Source organism: Hermetia illucens, chromosome 2, assembly GCF_905115235.1.
Source record: "Hermetia illucens chromosome 2, iHerIll2.2.curated.20191125, whole genome shotgun sequence".
Lineage (NCBI taxonomy): Eukaryota > Metazoa > Arthropoda > Insecta > Diptera > Stratiomyidae > Hermetia > Hermetia illucens.
The window spans coordinates 159173749-159181060 of record NC_051850.1 but is presented as its reverse complement, the minus strand read 5'-3'; positions in this window follow the sequence as shown (position 1 = coordinate 159181060).

Genomic DNA, 7312 nt, shown 5'->3' with positions numbered 1-7312 from the left:
AGATTATCATGGAATGTTGTTTTTTGAAGATAGTTTTCCGTATTAAGCTTAATGAAATTATTTTTGTTCTATTACACTTGAAGAAGCATTCAGAGTGATTCAAGGTATGATACGGCAAAAAGAAGATTCTTACCCATCATATGCATCTAGGGAGCGCACTTATCAAGTGTTCTCAGGAGCTATTGTCTCCATATCCACTTGTCTGATCAGCTTTGTTTCTGGGATACTGACTTTTGGCTGAATCCTGAAGGTCGTTGAATGTCAAAGAACTCGAAATCTGCCGACGGTCCATCGCTGGCTTGGTTGCCTAATTCTCCCAGGGAACAGGACAGGAATATTTGGCTGAGGAAACTGCAGGTGTAAAGGAGAGGGGACCACAGGCTAACTCTTGCCTGTCAGAATCTTCTCTTCCTCCTATACCAAGAAAAGCAGGAGACAAGTGAGCTGGTGAAGTGAACGCAACTGGTCACTGTACGTGAAAAATTGCACGCAAGAAAGCGGAACTTTCGGCGGAAGGTGAGCACAAGGTGGTAATCTCGATAAAACCCAGACTGAACGCAGAAAACTTTTCAGTAAAGTTCGGGTTTCACATTAGACACTTACGCCAGGTTAATCCAGCTTACATGTAGCATGAAAAAGCTTCTTTCTTTTTCCTGGCAGTAAGCCTACCAAACTTGCTATGGATCCGAGCACGGTTGTTGGCTGCCATCAGAAATTATTTCGGTTTATAAAAACTGTTTTGCTCGAAACGTCTCACAATAGGGACAAGGCTCTTACTGTACAAGATAAGGTTTTGCCAGTCCCTATGAATTCCTCGGAGATGTGGGTTCTTAGCAAGAAGTTTGCGAACTCTTGCCGAGTTCGAGGGAAGAATCAATCCATGAGGATGGACGATCTATGAATCTATGAGCGCTACCATGACGTCTTGTTCTGGATCCGTATGGGTGAGGATGATCTAACCCGGAAAGTCTAAAAGGACAATATCAATGGCAGAAAAAGAAGACGGGGCAGACCCTGCCTGAGATGGAACGATGGCGTAGGTCAGAATGCCAGCCATCTTTAAGGGGCCTCGGTGTAAAACCGGTATGTCTAGAGTTCTTTACCAAAGCACGCCTAGCTCGGATACCGGCTGCTGCGCTGTTAATGATGGTGGCGAGCAGCCATGGGTTCGGTTGAATAAAATCTGTGTCATTGGATGAGTGAAGTGGGCTCGGATCTTCTTTGGTATGAAATCCTCACGACCGGGAGTTTACGTCCTGATATCAAGATGTTTACAGGCAACCATTCTGAGGCAGGATGGCGCAGTCATCATTGAATTAGGCTCGAAGACAACTAGCAAGAGTATGTTCTGCGAGATGGTGAAGAAGCTACTGCGAGAGAAAACTTTGGTTGCTAGTCTAGAGCTTATATGCTCCGTTGGAATCCGAGATCTTGACTTTTTCATAAAAAAAGACCCGAGTGAATGGGGTCATCAACCAATGGCCAGATGTGATGGAAGACGTCGAGCAATACGCGAAGAAATTTCTAAACAGTGGGAAAATCAAAATTGGACAGGTAGTATGTAGGTACGATTACGGATAATTACTCAAATATGTTACAGGTGCTTGGATTTTAGACGCACGTCTACAACTTGCCAGGGACTCGACGGGAGGACATTAATCATACCCGCCACTACCAATACTGTCTCATCTGATCTGGTTCTGCTATTCCTCAAATCCATTAGCCGTTCTGGTTTTTTCACTGTAACAACCATAGCCAGGTCCACCCCAAATCTATCAATCGTAGCCTCTGCTGAGACAGATAAAACAAGCACCCAATTATACATGACATTTTACAACAGCGGACCCAGCATAGCGACGTGTAGTGCCTCTGTTACAACGGCGTACTCTTTGGGGAGTTCATTTGTCGGGTAGAAGATAGTCCTTTCTAAGAGGTAATTCTTGACCAGACTCGCAAAATATCCTGGGACACCTATGTCATCCAATGCCCCACAGCAGTAGCTGGATCTCGCTCCGACAAGTCATTACCGCTTTCGGGGATGTGTAGCAGTCGGTTGCAGGTGACTCTCCTCGTCATTTGCCCCGTTGTATCCAACAGGTAAATTGGCGGTGTTGAATCTCCAGGTGGTTTATTAGTTTGAGAAGTAACCCCAAATCTTCCTTTTTTACTGAACAGGGAATATCCTACCCATTAGGCACATTTCGAAGATGTTATCAAACTCTAACATCCCCGCAGATTCAAAGCTTCTTTAGGGTAGTCATCCAAATCTGGAGCCTGGTAGTTGTCGATCCTGTCACATATTTCCTCCAGTTCCTCCTTGACCACCGTTTGCATTTCACTATTTTGGTGGTGATCTCTTTCAAAAGATGCCCGCAGATCACCCGTGGTGTTCTCCGCAGCCTTTTCGTTACCACCATGTGGGCTCCACCCCAAGGGCTTATATCACAATAGTCGCACAACTATTTGAAGCAATTCTTTTTGCTCCTTCGAATGGCGGCATCTAAGCGGCTCCGCAGTTGCCTGTGCATTTCCATAATGCTCTGGTAAAGCTTTCTTACCCGTAAATATGTGGCTCGCAAAGTTGCGACGCATTAAAATCCACCTGCTCACACTTGGTAAGTTGGGGTTGTGTGAAACTTAGCAGCTATATAGTATCTGGGTTCTTTTCACTTTTACTTCAGTGCTCCATTATTTCTTGATTTCTTTACAACAAGATTTGATCACGAGAACTTTTAAGCCTGACGCGCGTAGATGCATAGAGGATTACGGCAGTTTGGACGAGTCACTGGCCTATATACCATGTCATCAGACTCGATTTTCCTTACCATTCGCATCGCCGAAGTTGTAGAGGATAGGGAGAAACAATTAAGTACTTTCTTTGTGATTGTCCAGGTCTAACAACAACCAAGCTCCTCCCTATGGGGATCTCAAAGCGATATCCGTTTGCAGGATGGGAGATGCTATTCTTTGTAAATGTTACGGGATGGCTCTGAAAATCTGAACCGGCTGGATTCTGCTCCCCTTCCCCTTCCACCAACAGTCACGATCTTCTGGCAACGTGTGACATCAAAATAGCGCAAATCAGTATTAATTGGGTTGTTCGGAACGGCTACTAATACATGTTCCTAGTATGTAGGCCCGGGCTGGGAGTCGGCTTTTGCAACTGGCGAGGATCGGCTTGTCTGCTGGCCTTATGTTTGGGGTAAGTAGATCTGGCGGGGGGATGAGCCAAAGCAGTAGCCCGGGGATCGTCCTCCCTGCACTGGAGAATGTGCTAATAGGACACGAAGCCAAGGTGGAACAGCATAAGCCGAGGGCTGTGTGACCAATGGGCAGCTTGGTCTTTAGTATGCGAACACTGAACACCTTGAGCACCTTCAGTTTCAAATAAGACGGGAGCCGGGCTAGCCATGGTGGACATTCTTTCTCCTAACCTGAAAACCTCGACGTCGGGGGATCCCTCAAAAGTAAAGCCCGACAAGAACGTCGGTCAACGGAAATCGACTAAGAAGCGAAGGTTCACTGGTGTCCTGTTCAAGAGCCAGTACCAGAAGGCCATGCATATTCTCAGCAAGATTACCAAGAATAAGGAGGCCGGTACCGTCGACGAGCGGATGAAAAAGGCCTCGCGATTGTTGAGGAACAGCAAACGCCTGGCAGACGGGCAGAAGGCAAAGCCCATCGCTCTGAAAAGCAATCGATCTCAAGACGAGGTATAGGAAGATCACATGCGGAGCAGAGTGGGTAAGAGATCGGGCACTAAGCAATATTTGAAGAAAAGTGCCCAGTACCCCCCGACAATCAAACAACGAGCCACGAACTACGAAACCCTTCAGCGATCTGGCCAGGAGCCACTTGCTTGTGGCGCTGGCGGATGGTAATTCCGCTAGCGGCCAACTATCGCCGGAGGTGTGGACGGTCTGACGGGAATTGACGTGATCATGGCGAGCGTAATGCAGATAAACCTGTTGCACTCGAAGTGCGTCTCCACTAATCTGCTTGTCTTCCTCCTAGAGGAAGTGCGACATCGCACTAATACAGGAGCCTTGGGTCGGAGGCGACCGAATCATCTGAGGGCTCTAAAGCAAATATTTTAACTTATTCCACAGCCCAGGAGACGATGATCAGGACAAACCCTTCACAGACCCCAGGAGCATCGACTGGAGAAAGTTTGGTCAAATAATTAAGAACAAACTCTCCGGTGCTCAAATTGGCAAGATTGAAGGGAAATCTTCAACATCTGCTGCAGACATAAATATTGGCAATCATACAAGGACTGCCTGGAACAGTACAAGACGGAAATTATCGTCAGAATATCGAAAGCACGAGCGAATCCGCAAGGCTCTGCAAGATTCTGTCCAGGGAACATAAGAACCCATCCTTTCTTAAAAAGTCGGAGGGCTCCTGGACGACCACTTGATCAAAGCTGTAAACAGAGGCACGCCCCAGTCCTCCCAGGTGGCGTCATCTCTCCAGTGCTCTGGTTAATAGTGATGGACGAAATTTTACGAATATTGGACAGCAGCGGGATGAAGGTAGTGGCGAATGCTGACGACTTGGTGATATTAGTGTCAGGGATGCTTTCCGTCCATTATGACTGATATCATAGAAGGAGCGTTACGGCTGAATGAACAAAGATTGGTTTTTTCCTCCAACGAAAAGTATGTGTGTAATCCTGGATCCAAAACTAAATTGGACATTGAACATAGAACTGACGGTTAAGAACGCCTATATAGCCTTCTATGCCTGCAAGAGAACCTATGCCAAGAAATGGAGTCTCTGGCCGAGGATGGTTCTCTAGACATACACCGCTGTGGTGCGTCTAATTCCAACGTACCGCTTTGAGCAAAAAATACAATAGAACGAAGCTTAATAGGATTCAAAGAACCGCGTATGCAGGTGCTACTAGGGCTTTGCAGCCCTGCCTAACAGATGCTCTCAGTGTACTTCAGCATCTCCTCCCCCTAGACCTTCACATTAAATACGTTGCAGCGTGCAGTGCCATCAGACTACGTGAGTTCGGATGCTGGGCAGCGCGGTCCTACGGCGACAGTAACAGCTTAGACTATGCCATCCGCAAGCTTAACTTCACGAGAAGTTTTGCTGTGGATTTTCCAACCAGGGCAAAGTGGAAGACCGGTGGCGGTTTGCAAGGTTAAGACAGTTTCCTTTACCGATGGGAAGATGATCTGTGTAGTCGGCGCGGGGGTTTTCTCGAATACACAGAGTGTATCCAAGTCTTGCAGGTCTCGCGAGCGTATTCGAAATGGAAGTACTGGCGATACTGGAAGTCTGTGGATGGCTGGAGCGTGATCTGAGCCCGAAGAGTAACATAGCCATTCTGACCAACAGACAAGAGGCCATCAAGGCTTTGTACTCAGCGAAGACATGTCCAGGCTGTTGACTCAGTGCAGAGATGCACTGAATAGTCTGGGCGGTACGCTCAAGGTCACTCTGCTCTAGGTTCCCTGGCATAGAAACATAGAGGGGAATGAACGTGTTGACGGATTAGCCAGGCGAGGCTCTGCTCTTGGTAGCCCTTCGGCGGGTACAATCGGTGGCTCGCTGGCGGGTGTCAAGGGCGGAGTTTACTCGCACTTCTTAGCAGCCGCGGCCCTCCGAAAACGATGGCTTACCAGCTGTGTCAAGTCAAGGAGGATTTGCCCGCCTATAACACAGCCCGATTACGAGAGCTCCTGTGTTAGATGCGTGCAAATGCATTCAAGATTATGGTGGTCTGCACGGAGCACTGGCGCATAGGGAACCATAACGCCAGGCTCGACATACCCTACGATTCGTATTGCTGAAACTGCGGAGAAGGGGGAAACCCTGATGCACTTTCTCTGCGATTGCCCAGCTCTAGCTAGAGGCAAGCTTCGGACGCCGGGTAAACCATTCTTTGGGACCTCAGAGAAATTTCTAGCTGCAACATGGGAGAGCTCCTTTCCTTTGTGAATGCTACGGGCTGGCTCTGATAATCCGAGCCGGCTGGACTCTGCCTTCCCGCTCTCATAACAACGCCACGGTCTTTGGAGTTTGTGGCATCAAAACGGCGCAGCACAGCGCTAATTGGGTTCCTCGGAGCGGCCACTGATGCCTACCTACCTACCTCTATCTACCCCTAATGCACATATCTTAAGGTGCGACTTATGTCTATAGCCACCTATTAATTCGACACTATTCGGGCATATTGTGAACGTTTTGAAATTAACTATGGTGATTGACTACTGCGTTAGATGGAAATATTTGCCCCTGTGCCTTGTTTGTTTCTTAATTGTGCTAGAAATACCATCGAACTTAGGAAGGATTTGGCAATATATTAAAGAAATAACTGATGAATTTGGATCTGAGATTTCAGCTTGATACGAAATGTCCATGTAATGCAATCCTCATTTACTGAGCATATAACATTACGCGTACAATCTATTTATATTCCCGATCAACCTCATTTGTCCAGTAATGTTATTGCAAACCAATAATAAACCCATTAGCATGGTACTACCTCCACACAACGCAAACCAACTCCAGTGGAAATTTTCATAGTGTGGCTTCCATGCCAGAGTGGAGATATCCTAATGGACGGGTTCAATTTATTTTAGTCATGGTACCTAGATAAATTGCATAGATTGTAGTCACCGAGACATGCGGTAATTTATTTTAATTATTTTACTCCGAAAAGCTGATAGTTTAGTGGCTTTCTCGACGTCTCCACTACTCTCGAATGATTCAATTACTGAACTCAACCCTTAATTGCACCGATTTCATTGAGGACGGTAATTTTTGATTGTAGCATGCGATTCAATTAGGGAAATTTTAGATTGTTTGATCTTTCGCTTGTTCGAGATATATTTGAACGGTAGATGACATTGTGGAATGTATTGTTGAAAAGTAAATAATTTTAAATGTCCCCCATTATGCCACGTACCCAGTATATTGAGAAAAACTCTTCAAGGCGAATTGAGCCCCGCTATTAAAAGAGCAACAACATAAATTAGGTCTGTCATAACTAGAATCCGTGGGATTATGCCTACACGGCAGGTACTCACGCTAAGCCCCCAGGACCTTCACGTCCTAACTAGAGTAAAACCACTATGCGTCCTTTCAAAATCATTCATCTGAGGTGAGTCTCATTCCAGTATCTCTTGTGCTCGAGATTTATTTTCCGGTCAAAGTCTTCCTTCAACCAACGTAAGAATAACGATAAATTCTTTTGATGAACTTGAAAAACTTGTGTTGGAAATCTCTAAATAAAATCATGGAGCTCATAAACTTGTCGACTATTTACTGGAAAATGTTCTCATATTTTTCTGGG